Here is a 16818-nt window from a genome sequence, read left to right on the forward strand (position 1 = left end):
AAAATATCCTTATTCTGGTGCCACACTTTACTTGTAACAGCATTGTGTGAAAGGCCAAGTCATGCTTCACCAAAGCCAATAAAGTCCCAAAGGTCTTCTACCTTGGGACAGTACATTATAGTAAAATTCAGGATAGGTAATTCAATGTCTTTCTTTTATAAAATAGAAGGTCTGGTATAAAAGGAGATAGGAAATGCATAATCTGCATGAGTGGATTAGTCTTTAGAGAGCCATATCAAGTCATAGTGGATCAATTTTAGGAAACAAATAGAAAGTAAATATCTGGAAATCGATTCCCTTAAAACTATTCTATGTATTTGTACTCCTTGTACAAATACTTCTTAGCCATATTTGTCAGCCTTAGGGTTGTAAGAACAAATGTTGTAGAAGAATGGAAATGGAGTTGCTAAGTTTGTTCTTTCTTTCTTTCTTTCTTTCTTTCTTTCTTTCTTTCTTTCTATTTTATTTATTTGAGATAGAGTTTCTAGTTTCTTAAGAATTGGTTAGAAATTAGCACAGTGTTACTTTTGCCATATTCTGTTGGTCAAAGCAGAATCAAGGAAGGGAAATAGACTCACATTCTTATGGGAGGAGTGTCAAAGAGTCTATGGCCAACTTGAATGTGTCTCAGCTGCCATGTTCCAAACATTCTGTTAGGTCATTGTAGTAAAATCATGCACAAAACAGACATAACAGTTTGCCTGATGAAGCATAAGGTCTAATAGGAGGGGACAAACCTTAAGCAATTATAACACCATGTGATAGGAGAGTACAAGGTACTAGGGAATCATAGGAGGGATCCCTAACCCAGACAGAACTGGAATTGAAGCACAACTTTTGAAGGAAGTAGCCTGAGAACTCTATTATGTTGAGTTAATGCTGTTTAATTTTGCCCTTTAATTTTCTGGGAGTCTTATTGAGTGGTGATAATATAGCTTCAGCTTTTTGAAAGCATATTTCTCACACTTAAAGGAAACCAGTGACAGATTTCCAGTGATAGTATAAATTTGAATTTTACTATCAAAATGGAAGGATAGTTTAAGTCTGAGGGAAAAATGGGCATTGTTTGGTTCTTGGAGTAAGATTGGGGAGAACCAGTGAAATTGGGACCCAGTAGTGGCAACCTCCCCTGGAAAATTCTTTGGAAAAGTGACCTCATATTAAAGGAATTTGCTTGAACTATATTTGGCAGTATACCAAGTCTGCCCATGTGGCTTATATTTTTGTTGAAGAATTTTCTTTCTCTGAAAAAAAAAATAGGCTACCTAGGGACAATGCCTGTACACAGCAGTGTTTTTCTTTTAGATTAATAAAGACATATTCCTGTAATTCTCAGCATATGCATATTGGGCTCTCAGTTTTCTTTAATATTAGAAAAGGAAATGAGACTAATTGATCAAAGCATTGAGTTTTTGAGTTTAGATAAAATAGTCAGCAATAATATTTCCAAAGAAAGTAAAGATTAGCAAAAAGAAAGACTTCTGGATAAAGGCCCAGAGTTAAGGCTGTAGGATTTACTTCATTAGTGATTTGAAAGAAACCCCGAAACAAAGCTTCAACTAAGAAGTTGTTGCTATCCAAGAATGCTGTTTATCAGAGAAATAAGAATGAAAGAATTAAACTTTAGTCCAATTATAGCAACAACAGTATGATTAATAGAGATTGTTACATTAATGTGGAGATACTCTAAAGATTTTGGACATGGGATCATGAGCTTGAGTGGGTAAATTTCATGTAAACATAGGGGCAAATCTTAATGGTCTGAGTAAAATATTGTATGCATAGAAGTAGTTGAATTCTTTTATATCCTTGTTTTCATTGCTGCTCCTTGTCCTTAATGCTTTGACTTCTTGCACAAAAAGCAGCAGCATGACTATAGTGCACTTCCATCATTGAGTGTCTCTATTATTTCCGTTCTTGGATCCCACTGCAATAGTCAGTTTATACTGGCCCTGAATAGGACTCATTCCATAGACATCAAGTAACTGAAGCATTCTTTTTTTTTTTTTTTTAAGGATTTTTTTCCCCCTTGCATTGCCAATAAATGTTTGATAGGATATAACTATTTTTCCCTTAAAAGTGAGAGGAAAAAGTACCTTTTCCCCTTTATTTCTTTGCTGTTATTTATCATTTTGGAAAGAAACTTGAGATACCAGCATAGATGTGAGACTAGGTAATTATTTTGTTCTGATAGAATTTGCTAATTCAGACAGGATAAGTAAGATGGATGCTTGGCACGTAATTGGTGCCAGTCCAATTGTTTTTGGGTGTAGGAATTTACCATTCTGTGGTCATTTCTCCATGTTTCTCTGTCTTCATTTCCTTCTTAGCTTTCGGCATTTTAAATTTCCCTTATTATAATGTCATATTCAAAGAATTTTAGTCTGTTCAGCAGGTATTCTTGGTGTCTTTGCTACTGTTGTCTTTATTGCAGGGGACTGAACACAAGGTAGGTGAGGGTGACTGGTTTTGTCCCTTGCAGAGTTAAATTGTAAAATTTGTTGTGCTTTTTTTTTTTTTTTCTGCTCACAATATAGTATCTTGGAGAAATAGTAGGACAGACTGAGAAAAACCTGACTCTATTAGCTACTTTATTTCCTTAACTTCTGATAACACAGAAAACCTTGAATACTTCTTCTGCAATCTTCCTAAACTTATCCCCTTTCATATTGAAGAGATCTTTAAAGTGTAAGCATGAATCACATGTGTTTTATCTAAGTTTTTATTTTTTATTTTTTAAAGATTTATTTATTTATTGGAGAGAGAGCGAGCACACACAAACAGGTGAAAGAAGAGTGGGAGAGAATATGTAAGCAGATTCCTGCTGAGCACAGAGCCAGCCCAACATGGGGCTTGATCTCAGGAGCCATGAGATCAGGACCTGAGATGAAACCAAGAGTTGGATGCTTAACTGACTGAGCCACCTAGCACCCCTAAGTTTTTATTCTTGGTTGAGATTTTTAAAATAATGATTTTTGTGCTTTTTGTAATAATCCTATAAATATTTAAAATTGATGTATGTTTTTCTTTATGTCTCCTCTACTTCATCCTTTTAAAACTGTCCTTTAATGGTTTCCTCTTAAAATATTAAATCCTTTTTGCTGTTCTTCAAGGGCCCTTTAAAAAACTATCTATAATTAGATAAGATCTAAATTTTGTTATACCAAAGCTGATTTGGTTTCAACCAAAGTTGAAAATATATAGGACTTTGATAAATAACTGCCAAGTTCTGACCTGAGAAAGAACATATTCCTTCCTCTAATGTAACTTAATTGGAGTAAAATCCATCGTGTGCAGTACTGGGGATGTGAACTTCAGCAGCTGGGAGATCTTGGCCCATCTTAGAAATCTGCCCACCATGCTGATTTTCTCTCCTCAGGAGGATTTAGATTAGAAATAGAACTTTAAGCATTATCTACAATAAACAAAACAAATTCACAAGATTATTATTGCAGAGTGAAATCAACTAGTTATAGAACAGTATCACTCATGTTAGTAATACTAGGTTATGTGATAATAAAAAAGAAAAACCTTATTTTTGGAATCGGGGACAAGAGGAAATAGAAAATCTACTTTTCTCTTCTGGCCTCAATTAAATGTTTCTTTACTTCTGTAATAGAATTGGTATTTAGTCCCAAGGATGTCACCCTCTATTAGCCCTTGTGCCTTCTCCTGAGTCCCTCTCCATCTAAAGCTTATCTTAGTTTTATCACAGTTTTATTTCTGAGTAAGCCAGACTGAAGCCTGAACTACTTTTTCACTTTTCTTTCAAAGCTAGTGTGATCTTATACTTCATGATTCTTCCATAGGTCCAGTGGCACTGGGTCCCTCATTATTTCTCAGGCTCTTTACTGTCATTAAGATCTGTTGCTCCTCTATTAACATAGATCTCATGCTGCTCAACTCTTGGCATCTGGGTGTTCCATGTCCTAGAACTGGGCATTGGCTCCGGTTCTTGCTATACTTTCCTGGGGACTTTTTCCCTAAAATTTGATTTCTTCTGTTTCTTGGTCTTGTTAGAGGACCCTCAAAAGTATATACATTGACCACATAGCTCCTGAGTGTTCTGCATTCCAGTTTTTGTTTTTTGTCTGTTTTTTTATTTTCTATTGCTTTACCCACCAATGGACCCGCTAGTGCCATAATCACATCTGAACTACCTTCTTTTCTCCCTACTACATTCTTTCTATAAACTATTTCCTTCTTTGCTTTCTGTAAGGAAAGCAGAATTCCTGATTTTAAGAGTTCTGGTGGAACAGACATATAAGAAAGTGAAAAACTATATGAAAAATATGATAAATGTTATAATAGAGAAAAACAGCAAGGTTCTATGGAATTGCAGAGAGATTCCAATGCAGCTTGAGTGTGGATCAGGAAATAGTTCCAAGAGGAGATAACACTTGAACTGCCTCTGATAAGCAATTAGGAGCTAGCCTAGCCATGAAGAGGAACTGGAGGTATTGGAGGGATGCCTAAATGAATCCCTAAAAGATCATCCAGAGTTGGAAACTAGATAGTTCTCAGGCTGAATTAGTTGGTCAAATGCCAAAAGCAAGAATGGGACCAAAAGGGAGACAGATCAGACATTCAGCTGAAGCTGAGGCAAAGGAGACTTTGAAAATTATTCCAAGGGTGGGAACAGAGCAGAGTCCCTAGGCCTTCACTGTGCATTAGAGTGAAAAAGAGAACTTTTTGAACCTGGAGAATGCTGGCATTCAATGAAGAGGACTAAGTGGCCAGAGAGTGACAGCATGAGTGTAAACTAGAACAGAGGACAGTGATATTGACACTTAATTCACCAAAGAATAATGCAAGAAAGTTTATAGGTAGATCGCTAGGAGCTGGAGGTCTTTTTCTTTAGAGAAAAGTGTGCTAATCTGATGATAGTATAAAGGGGTGGGAATGGGCAAGAGTGGAAATACAAAGTTTTTTTTTTTTTTTTAAGATATTATTTAGGGCAGCCCCGGTGGCACAGCGGTTTAGTGCTGCCTGCGGCCTGGGGCGTGATCCTGGAGACCCTGGATCGAGTCCCGCATCGGGCTCTCTGTATGATGCCTGCTTCTCCCTGTGCCTGTGTCTCTGCCTCTCTGTCTGTCTCAATAAATAAATAAAATCTTAAAAAAAAAAGATTTCATTTATTCATCAGAGCAAGGCTGCAGAGACACAGGGAGAAGCAGGAGAGAGAGAGAGAGAGAGAGAGAGAGAAAGAGAGAAAGAGAGACAGAGGCAGAGACAGGCAGAGACACAGGCAGAGGGAAAAGCAGGCTCCATGCAGGGAGCCCAACGTGGGACTCGATCCCGGGACTCCAGGATCAGGACCTGGGTCAAAGGGCAGTGCTAAACCACTAAGCCACCTGGGCTGCCCTACAAAGTAGTTTTAATGGGTAATATAAGAATAGCCAGCAGAAGATACTTTTAAGAAAGTCTTGTTGAGTTGCGAGGACCCAGATAACACTGGAGAGATCTTGAGGTTTTGGGTTTAAAAAAATTTTTTTTTAATCTTAAAATTCAAATATAGTTAACATACGGTGTTGTATTGGTTTCAGGTATACAATATAGTGATTCAGCAATTCTATACATTACTCAGTGCTCACCCTGATAAATATACTCTTAACCCCCATCACCAATTCACCCATCCTCCCACCCACCTCCCCTCTGGTAACCATCAGTTTGTTCTCTATGGTTAAGAGTCTGTTTCTTGGTTTCTCGCTCTCTCTCTCTATCTCATTTTCCCTTTGCTCACTTGTTTTGTTTCTTAAATTCCACATATGAGTGAAATCATACAGTATTTGTTTTACTCATCTGACTTACTTCACTTAGCATTATATTCTCTGGCTCCATTCATGTCATTGCAAATGACAAGATTTCATTCTTTTTTATGCCTGAATAATATTCTGTTGCATATATGCACCACATCTTTTTTGTCTATATATATTGATGATGAAGTCTTAATGGATCTAACACACCTGACCAAATGGCATCATTCTCCAGTAGGGCCTGAGGAAAAGAGAAGGCAAATGGATTGATTTAGACTTGGAGGTTTTCAGAAAGGGTGTGATGGAAAGACAGGAAAGCAGGGGAGTTAAGAATAGTTGGCAGAATGGATAAACTTTAGCTGAAAAAAGAAGGAAATTCAGTCAAGATCCATTGCTAATTTGAAGGGAAAAAAATAAAAGCTGGTGTCAAAAAATAGACATTAATGAGGTCAAAGTGGAGTTATAGCAGAAGTGTGATATTTGGAAAAGTATGAGTTGGAATATTAGATTCTCCTGTCACAAAGTATATAGAAAAGTAATTGATGAGGCAGGACTTTGTAAGCTTAAAAAATACATAAGAAGTCTGAAAGGAGAAAAAAAATCACTTGTTTCACTGTATATAAATGGGAAACAACACCAACAAAAGTGAGAGATAAAAAAATTAGAATAATTTCCGTAAGTATGATGAGCTGAGGACATGGAAATATTTCCAAGATAAAAATCCCTAATCTATAAAGATGTGCTTGTGATTGGTAGTCTTCCAGCAGCAGAGGATAATTATAGCTGCTTCCTCTATATCCAGTGCCAGTTTTCTCATGTTCTTCCAAGGGGACAGCAGCATTCTGTCTGCACCCTCCTTCTGCTTTGTCATGCTTCAGTCCCCAATTAAAAGGGTGGAGGGGCCTGGAATGGGAGTGTTGAAGGCTCGGCAGGGTTAAGAACCCCCATATAGAAGGGTAGCCTGACTCAGGGTGTGAGAGCCAAGCAAGGTGAAGGGAGAGTTCTTGTAGGAGGATGGTCCAATGCTGGATGTCAGAGCCTCAGGGGGTGGAGAAGGCACCTGAGTAGGGGGTGTTGCCTACTTCAGAGAGTGGAGCCTTAGTGAAGTGAGCAGGGTGTCTGCCCAGGGAGGGGACAAGATTGGTTTCATACAAGAGGACTGGTCAAATAAGTAAATATGTTAAGCATAATGGGAACTAGGTTTCTCACTATAGGAGAAAGTTGTAAGTATGAAAATGGAAGGAAGAATACTAGAATGAACCTTATGGTGTTGAACTGGAATTGAGGGATATGTGTGAACATATGGTTTTCAGTGTATATATAGAGAAGATGGATAGCTATAGAAATATATATGTGTTATGTAGGTATGTATATATACACATATGTATAAAGTATGTATATACATATATCCTATTTCTCTCCATTGAGTTGTCCTAGGAGCAGCAATACCCCAGTAACAATGAGCATACCTGGCACTCATATCTAAGTACTATTTCCATTAAAAGGAACCAAAGCTCCTTAGAGAAATTGCTGATTTCAGGGCTGTACCAGGATAAGTAAAAGATGAGTTTGGGACATCTTCTAACAGAAAGTAAGCAAGTGCACAAAGAATCATGGGGATGTGTCAAAAGCAAACAACAGCCAGCTTGAAGGGGTTCTCACTGGTCATGTCTGGACATTTTGAGCATCAAATAAATAATTGCTATTGATTAAAACTGACTGAATAAAATAATAAAGAGGAGCCCATATTGATATGAATAAACACATCAATAAATTGGAAGTTGGACAGAGAAACAAGGAGTTTTGAAGTATCATCTCATACTTGTTAATTATAAAGGGAAAAAAGAGTAACTTCACAGTGAAGAAACCTGGAAGATACCACCTTGATCAAATGATCAGAGTTAACATCACCAATAATGGGACAAACCAGGGACAGTGCCACCTTGTAGAGTGCAATGAGAAGCCAGTATCACTTCTGTGGTAGTCCTGCAGTAGATGTATAATTTGAATCTAGTCATGAGGAAATACCACACAAACCCCAATTGAGGGACATTCTACAAAACACTGACTTATAACTTTAAAAGTATTAAGGTCATGAAAGTCCTGGAAAGACTGAGGAAATATTCCACACTGAAGAGGACCAACTAAACATGACAACTAAGCACACATGGGATTTTGAACTAGACTTCGGTTATGCAGGACATCATTGAAACAAATGGTGTAATGTGAATGGTGCCTGAAAATCAGATGGTACTAATGTATCAATATATTTTTAAAATATTTTCCAATTATAATGATGTAGGGGAGTATCTTATTTATAGGAAATGCACTAAATTGTTTGGTAGTAATGAGACACTAGTATTGATGGCTACTGGACTCTCAAATAGTTCAGGAAAAAACAATTCTTCTTAATATACTTAGAAGAATTTGGGGCACTGGGGTGTCTCCGTTGATTAGGTGTCCAACTTTTGATTTTGGCTTGGGTCATAATCTCAGGGTTGTGGGATTGAGCCCTGTGTTGGGCTCCTCACTGAACATGGAGCCTGCTTAAGATTCTCTCCCTCTCCCTTTGCCCCTTTCTCCACTTGCATGTGTTCTCTCTCTCTCAAAAAAAAATATATATATACACACGTGCACACATACACACATACGAGCACACACAAGAATTCTTCTAAGCATTTACTGCAGGAAGATAATATTGATCCATGCCTTCTTAATACTGTCCTTCCTTCCTTGACTTTACTTGACTTTAGAAATACTGGTTGTCCAATTAGATTATTTTCTTTTTTTCCTTCTTTCTTTCTTTCCTTTCCTCCTTCCTTTTTTCAAGGATTCTTCTTATCCTATTCTTTCATATGGGCACTAGTTTGTAGTGCTTTCCCCTTGATCTTCACTTCTTTCTCCTTTAGCAAGTTATTCTGTTCCTTTCAACTGTTAGACATGTGCCTTCTAACTCTGCATCTTTATCTGAGGTATCTCCTGATTAGACCTGAACTTAGCTTTCTTTAGTGCTTCTTTTCCCAACAGCTCAGATCTGCTGATATAACTCAACTTTGGCCTGATTCCTAGGACTCATGAGTACATACTTATATTTTGTGAAAAATATGAAGTCTAATTTTCTAATTCCAAAAGATAGTAAAATGAGCTTCTGCATGAAAGAGAGGATTCTTACAGAAAATTGTAGAGTGGTTGCCTCCTTCACTGAGTCAGGCGCAAGGTCATGAACTAATTTCCAGAAGAAAATACAAATCTGGTCATAATAGAAGGTTATATGTTAGGAAATAAATTCTATTTTGATATGAAATAAACTTATTAGGGATGTTATGTGAGACAACATGCAGTCAGAATATTATCTCTTCTTACAAATCTGTTTTGAGAGTGCAGTATATACAATGTTAGAGGTTATGAGAGAAGTTTGAACTATGTACATGAGAAAATGATTCATATTTTAAAAATGTCTTTGACATGAAATAGACATAAAAGCATGAGTATTTTTAATTGGCATGTTTAATTTAATACATAGAAATAATAGAATAAAAATTATTTTAAACAAATTGACCAATAAGAACATATGGAGAAAAAATATTTATTGAAATTCCATTCATTTAAAAATGTCATTGATAAATAATCTTCTGGTCTAAAGTTTTCATTTTATAACTGTAACTATATGTATATGTTGAGGATTAAAGTTTCATATTCAGCTCTGTACCAGCAAATATGAGTCATGTCCTGCTGACTTTTGGGTATCTCTTATTAGGTTTCTGATCAAAGAGACATTCCATGAAGTGTTGCAAATTATTCTCTCAAAATGCTTGACCTCAGTTGGACATTACAGATTCTTCATTTATTGAGCTCTCTGTAGGAACAAGCATTTTAGTGGTGCCTGGGTAACTGAATGGGTGGCTCAATTGGTTAAGCATCTGACTCTTGATTTCAGCTCAGGTCATGATCTCAGTGTTGTGAGATGAGCCATGGGGCATGGAGCCTGCTTAAGATTCCCTCCCTTTCCTTCTGCCCCTCTCCCACCATCTTTTTCTCATCCTCTCTGAAAAACAAAAAAGGGGGGGAGGTAAACATGTTAGTCACAAATGAATCTCTGCTCAGTGCAAGAGATTACAGGTGACCAAATGGCTCTTATATTTAATTGATGCAAACTTTAATATCATTCATTGTCCCTCTCATTTAAAAAAAAATGGTACTATTTCCTGAGACTAGTGTTGTTTGAAAAATCTTGGCTAACTAACAAGTTCCCAAGAGATATTATTGAATGGTGTACTGCCAAGAACAGTTTAGATAATTCAACAAAATTGCCTTTAAAAAGTCCAAATACATTTTATTTTAATTTTAGAATAATTTATTGAGATCTTGTTGGTTGCATAGTTGGATGTGACAGGGATCCAAAAAAAATATGTAATTTATACAGAGCTTATTATCATTTTGGAGAAACAAAATAAATTCATATGAAAAATAACCCAGGAAAGGATGTAATTTAGTGCCAATTTGGTAAATTAATATTTTTGTTGAGTCAGACACTCATCAGTAATCTGCCTGTAGCACTTACTATCATAATATAATTTTTGGTTACTTAATAAGTCAGTATAAGTCTGGGTTTATTTCATGTTTTCTATACTTTCAAAAATTTAATTATAGAAGCCTTAGTTTTTCAGTACTAAAGTCAGCATGTATTGTTGAACACAAACTATGTACCAGCACAGTTGCAGGCACTGGGGTTACAAATATGGGCAAAATAGAATCTGTACTTAAGGAACTTGTTGCATTGTGTATGTATGTGTACTGTGGGGTGGTGGCAAGGAGGAGATGACCAGTAAACATGCAAATTTAAGATAGTTTCAGATACTTGGAAATACTGTAAAGATGATCAAAATGTTAGTATGAAGGGTACTTTATTTGCTGTTATCAGAAAAGGTCTGTCTGAAGAACTAAGCTATGAGTTGGGGCCTGAATGATGACAGGAGTTAACTAGTTGGCTAAATTTATAGTTTGGAGCTCAAGGAAGTGGGCTAGATTGAAGATAGAAGTTTGAGAGTCATTATGAACATGATATTTAAAGCCGTGTCAAACACAGTTGAGAAGTCAAGTAAGATGAGAGTTGAGAGTTGACCTTTGCCTTTAGCAGATGTGAGTCATCAGAGACTTTGGTAAGAGTTGTTTCTGTGAAGCAGTGAGGGAGAAAAGCCTTATTAATAGATTGAAGAGAGAATGGGAGGCAAGAAAGTAGTGACAGTAAGAAAAGATAAGTCTTAGAAGGGTTTTGCTATGAAGAGAGAATAGAGGGCAAAAATCCAGTTTTTTCAAAAGATAAATAATGTTAGGGCAAGTTGTTATGCCAATAAGAATAATCCAGTAGAGAAAGTGATGTAGCATAAAGATGGGTAGGAGTGAAACCTTTAAAAAGTTGACCTGGAGGGCAGCTCCGGTGGCGCAGTGGTTTAGCGCCGTCTGCAGCCTGGGGCGTGATCCTGGAGACCCTGGATCGAGTCCCACATCAGGCTCTCTGCATGGTGCCTGCTTATGTCTCTGCCCCCGCCCCTCTCTCTGTGTGTGTCTCTATGAATAAATAAATAAAATCTTAAAAAAAAAAAAGTTGACCTGGAATAGAATCTAGAGCTCATGTGAGAGGATGTCCGTGATAGTAGAAAATTTCTTTCACTATAACGGGGGATGGCAGAAATACGGAGGCAACACTATGGAGAAAAGGTAGTCTTTTCAGTAAGTGGTGCTTGAACAACTGGACATCCACATACAAAAAGGTGAATCTCAGCAGACTATATATCTTTCACAAAAATTAACTCAAAATGGATCACAAACAGGGGCGCCTGCGCCTGGGTGGCTTAATTGGTTAAATGTCCTACTCTTGATTTCAACTCTGGTCATGATCTCAGGGTTGTGAGGTTGAGCCCCACACTGGGCTCCATGCTGGATGTGGTGCCTGCTTATTAATATTCTCTCTCTCTCTCTTCCCACCCCCCTCTACCCCCACACATGCATGGTCTGTCTCTTAAAGAAAAAAAAGGATCACAAACCTAAATGGAAAATGTAAAACTATAAAACTCCTAGAAGATAACATAGTAAAAATCTAGATGACCTTGAGTATGGTTAACTTTTTAGATACAACACCACAAGCATAATCTGTTGGAAGAAATAATATATAAACTGGACTTCATTAAAATTTAAAATCTCTGCTTTATGAAAGATACTCTCAGGGTGCCTGACTGGTTCACTCGGTAGAACATGTGACCCTTGATCTTGGGGCACAAGTTGAAACCCTACATTAGGCATTGAACTTACTTTTAAAAAACAAGACACTGTCATGAAAATGAAAAGACAGGCCACATATTGAGGGAAATTATTTGCAAAAGATGTATCTGATAAAGGACTTAAAAATCAATAGGAAAACAACCTAATTTACAAATAGGCTAAAGATCTTAACAGGCACCTCACCAAAGAAGATATATATTGATGGCAAATAAGCTTTTGAAAAGATGTTCCATATTGCATGTCATCAGGGAAATACAAACTAAAACAATGCTGAGATACTACTACACAATTACTTGGAATGACCAAAATGCAGAACACAACACCAAGTGTTGGTCATGATGTGGAGCAATAGGAGCTCTCATTCGTTTCTGGTGGGAATGCGAAATGATACAGCCACTTTGGAAGATGGTTTGCGAGTTTTTACAAAACTAAACCTACTTTTATTAAATACAATAATTCTATCCCTGATATTTATTCACCCAAAGGAATTGAAAAACTTAGATCCACACAAAAACCTTCACACGAATGTTTTTAAACAGCTTTATTTTAATTGCCAAAACTTGGGAGCAACCATGATATCCTTCAGTAGGTGAATGAGTAAACAAACTGGTGCATACAGACAATGGAATATTAGTGCTAAAAGGAAATGAGCTGTGAATCCATGAAAAGACATGGAGGAACCTTAAATCTTTATTACTGAGTGAAAAGCCAATTTGAAAAGATTATAAACTATATGATTCCAACTATATGACATTTTAGACAAGAGAAAAATATGGAGACAGTAAAAAAGATCAGTGGTTATTAGGGGTTTGAGTGGGAAGGACATTTCAGAGCAGTAAATCAACTCTGTATTATGCTTTAGTTATGGATACATGTCACTATACATTTGTTCATACCCCCAGAATGTGCAACACTAAACATGAACCCTAATGTAAACTATGGACTCTGGGTGATAATGGTGTGTCAGTGCCTATTGTGTTGTGAGGTATATTGACAATGGAGAAGGCTAGGCATGTGTGGGGCCAGGAAGTTTATGAGAAGTCTCTGAATCTTCTGCTCTATTTTGCTGTGAGCCTAATACTGTTAATAAAACCTATTTAAAAAGATGCAGATGAATTAGTAGAATTTATATTAGAAAGATGAGGTAGTTTTCACCCTATTGCATCTATCTGTTTGAAATTAAGATTTGGTGATCAGGGGATCCCTGGGTGGCTCAATGGTTTAGCACCGTCTTTGGCCCAGGGCCTGATCCTGGAGACCCGGGATCAAGTCCCACGTCAGGCTCCTTGCGTGGAGCCTGATTCTCCCTCTGCCTGTGTCTCTGCCTCTCTCTCTCTCCCTCTCTCTGTGTCTCTCATGAATAAATAAATAAATAATCTTAAAAAAAAAAAAAGGATTTGGTGATCAGCTGAGTGTAAGAGGGAGATGAGTGTAGGAGGTGAGGAGAAATGAGAAAGTGTGAAATGGCCTTCTCAGAGACTGCGAAGTTGAATTTGCTAGGAAATCATAGTGGTAAACTTTGTAAAAGAAGAATGCCAGTGTGAGATGCATGGCTGGCTTAGTTGGAAACGCATGTAGCTCTTGGTATTATGAGTTCAAGCCCCATGTTGGATGTAGAGATTATTTAAATAAATAAACTTAAAGAGAGCCAGTTTGAGATCTCTGGCCATAAATAGGAAGCGAATCTTAACATTGTTTTATAATTTTTCTATAACAGTACTTTCACCAACTAGTGGCAGATGGGATGTCTATTACCTATATTGTAGTCTTGAAATTCCATTTTCTACTAAAAGAAAGAAGGAATTCTTAGAGAAATGGATTATTTCAGGCCTGAAGCAGACATTTCTAAGACAACAAGGAATATTTTGTCATAACAGAGAACAAGGAGGCTGTCAAAACCTCTAGTCATGGGGTGCCTGGATGGCTCAGTTGGTTAAATGTCTGACTCTTGATCTCAGCTCAGGTCTTGATCTCATGCTTTAAAAAAAAAGGCTAGGGCAGCCTTAGTGACTCAGTGGTTTAGCACCACCTTCAGCCCAGGGCCTGATCCTGGAGACTCGGGATCGAGTCCCACGTCGGGCTCCCTGCATGGAGACTGCTTCTCTCTCTCTGTCTCTCATGAATAAATAAATAAAATCTTAAAAAAAAAAAAAAGGCGAAAAAAAAAAAGACAAACCCACAAGTTCTAGTCCTGTCAAAAGAACTCAGAGGCCAACATGAAGAGCCTTCCACTGGTTAAGTATGGGATAATTTGAGTCCCAGTAAAGAAAATAACTGCAGTGGATTAAAGCACATCAAATATGTTTAAGTCCACAAGTTCATATTAATCCAGAACATACACACAACACATGCATGTACATACACACACACTTTAGTGGAGACTCTTGAAGGATTTCAGCAAATGAGCTAGGTTTTCTTTTCTTTCTTTCTTTTTTTTTTTTTTTTTTTAAGATTCATTTATTTTAGAGAGCGAGCGAGCAAGTGAGCACATGAGCCAGGGAAGGGGCAGAGGGAGATGGGGAGAGAGAATCTCAAGCTGACTCCCTGCTGAGCGTAGAGCCTAATGTGGGGCTCAGTCTCACCACTCTGAAATCATGATCTGAGCTGAAATGAAGAGTGTGGTGCTTAACCAGCTGAGCCACCCAGGTGCCCTGCAATGAGTTCTTTATTTCAAAAACTGTTAAGAGAAGGAATCTTGCATTTGCCAAACAACAGGTGTGGTGAAATTTGTCTTTAAATAAGAGTCTCAGCAAATACATGGGGAATGATTGCTAGAACTGGAATATTCCATGTTGTAACTCCTAGTGAATTAGTGAATTTAGATATTAAGCATCAGCAGCTGTTAAAGTCATGTAAAGGACTACAAGACACTGTAACTAAACCAATGTGAATTTGCTCTTGGTGAGTCAGAAACTGTCCCAGGTTGAGTTGTTACACAAAATACTTTATTTGCAGCAAATAAGATCTTGAGGAATAGCTTCCAAAGCCATGACTCTCCAAGCAAGTGTGGATGGATTTCTTTTATTTAGGGTTGAAGTAAATATTTAGATAGGGAAGCCTTGTCTTTGTAAGTAGTGGCAGGCATAAGGTCACAGATGTGCCATAAGGAAACATGCCCATATACACATTATATGTTGTTTAAATGAGGCTTGTGTTCCTCCTTGGGTAGAGATTTTAGTATACTAATGAGATAAAAGTGGTTGTGGATCATTCTAGAGGTTACTCCATGTCTATCTGCGTAGGCCCAAGTCAAGGTTTAAGTTGAAACTGGTCCGGCTGGTCTGGGCCAGCTGCAGATCTTGCCAGGGCAGTTGTTATGGCTCAAGGGGTGGTTTTGGTTTCCATTTGCCTAAGAGATAAGCTGGAAAAATGAGCTTTAGGAAAAATGTGGGACAAGGGTTGGTGAGTACAAGCAGGTGAGCAGTAAAGGTTAGGTCTTGGGGTCTAGCTTATAACAGTACTGTGCATCTTCTCATAACACCAGACTATGAATTGTCTCATAAAAAATGGATATGAATCTGATTAAGCCTTTTGATTTAATTACCAGTTTCTCAAGAAGTATGGAAGAAAGACCTGTTTGTTAATCTATACCATAGGAATGTAATCAGCAAAATCCAGATTATAATAAACTTTAGAAGACAAATTGTAGTGTCTAGGGGTAGCTTATCATTTTATGATAGAACTGTAAATTAAATGATACCATAAGAGTCAGGATAGTTGTTACTCTTAGGAGGGAATGGTTTTTGATTGGGAGAAACATGAGGAAGGCTTCTGGGATACTGACAAGACTCTGCTTTAAATGGGTATTATGTACAATGGTGGTTGCCTTATAAAAATTCATTAAGCTGTACATTGGTTGTACGTAGCTCTTTGTATTTGAATTACGTTTAACAATACTAAAGTAAAACTTTTTTTTCTTTTTAAAGATTTTATTTACTTATTCATGAGAGACACAGAGAGAGAGGGAGAGACATAGGCAGAGGGAGAAGCAGGCTCCTGAAAGGATGCCTGATGGAGGGACTCGATCTCTGGACTGGACCGGGATCATGCCCTGAGCTGAAGGCAGACGCTCAACCACTGAGCCATCCAGGTGTCCCTAAAGTAAAACGTTTAAATGAGATTAAGACACTGAGATTTATTTTTAATTTTAATTTTTTTAGTTACTTGTTACACTTTCCTAGGAAATGGGGGATAGGAGGAGAGCAGTGTCAAAGTCTTCATTTGAGTCTAAATAACAGATTGCAAACAGCAACTAAGACTGCATATCAAAGAATTATAACTTGGATGTTTGAACTTAAAAAAAAGTCAAGTATGTTTCACATAAAAGGACTGCTCAGCATTAGTCACTTAACCCATTTCTAATACAGACTCTCATCTTCAGACGGTGAAGATGTAGTAAAGTGAAATATAAACTGAAAATGCCTATTTACACATGCTTCATGTTTTTTGATGTGCTTTTATATTTATTTAATAAAAGACTAAATGAATCTATGAGTGGAATTGATAGTTTAAATTCTCTGCATAGGGGCAGCCCGGGGGACGCACCGGTTTAGCACCACCTTTAACTTCTGCTAAAGGAGAAGAAGCCTGCTTCTCCCTCTGCCTGTGTCTCTGCCTCTCTCTCTCTCTCTCTCTGTGCCTCCTTTGAATAAATAAATAAAATCTTAAAAAAAAATTCTCTGCATATAACGGAGTGAATGCTTCTTTACAAAATATTCAAGGATATATATTTTAAGAATGAGTCTAACCTTTATTATAGATATCAATACATTGTTTAAAGTAA

At 37.3% G+C, this 16818-nt stretch overlaps 1 protein-coding gene across 1 annotated transcript in view; it reads left to right on the forward strand.

Annotated features, from left to right (window-relative positions):
• Nucleotides 1-16818, forward strand: part of ME1 (malic enzyme 1) — a 196219-nt gene that overhangs the window by 63525 nt on the left and 115876 nt on the right. The gene's annotated exons all lie outside the window — the stretch shown is intronic.

Source organism: Vulpes lagopus, chromosome 1 (assembly GCF_018345385.1).
Source record: "Vulpes lagopus strain Blue_001 chromosome 1, ASM1834538v1, whole genome shotgun sequence".
NCBI classification, from domain to species: Eukaryota; Metazoa; Chordata; class Mammalia; order Carnivora; family Canidae; genus Vulpes; species Vulpes lagopus.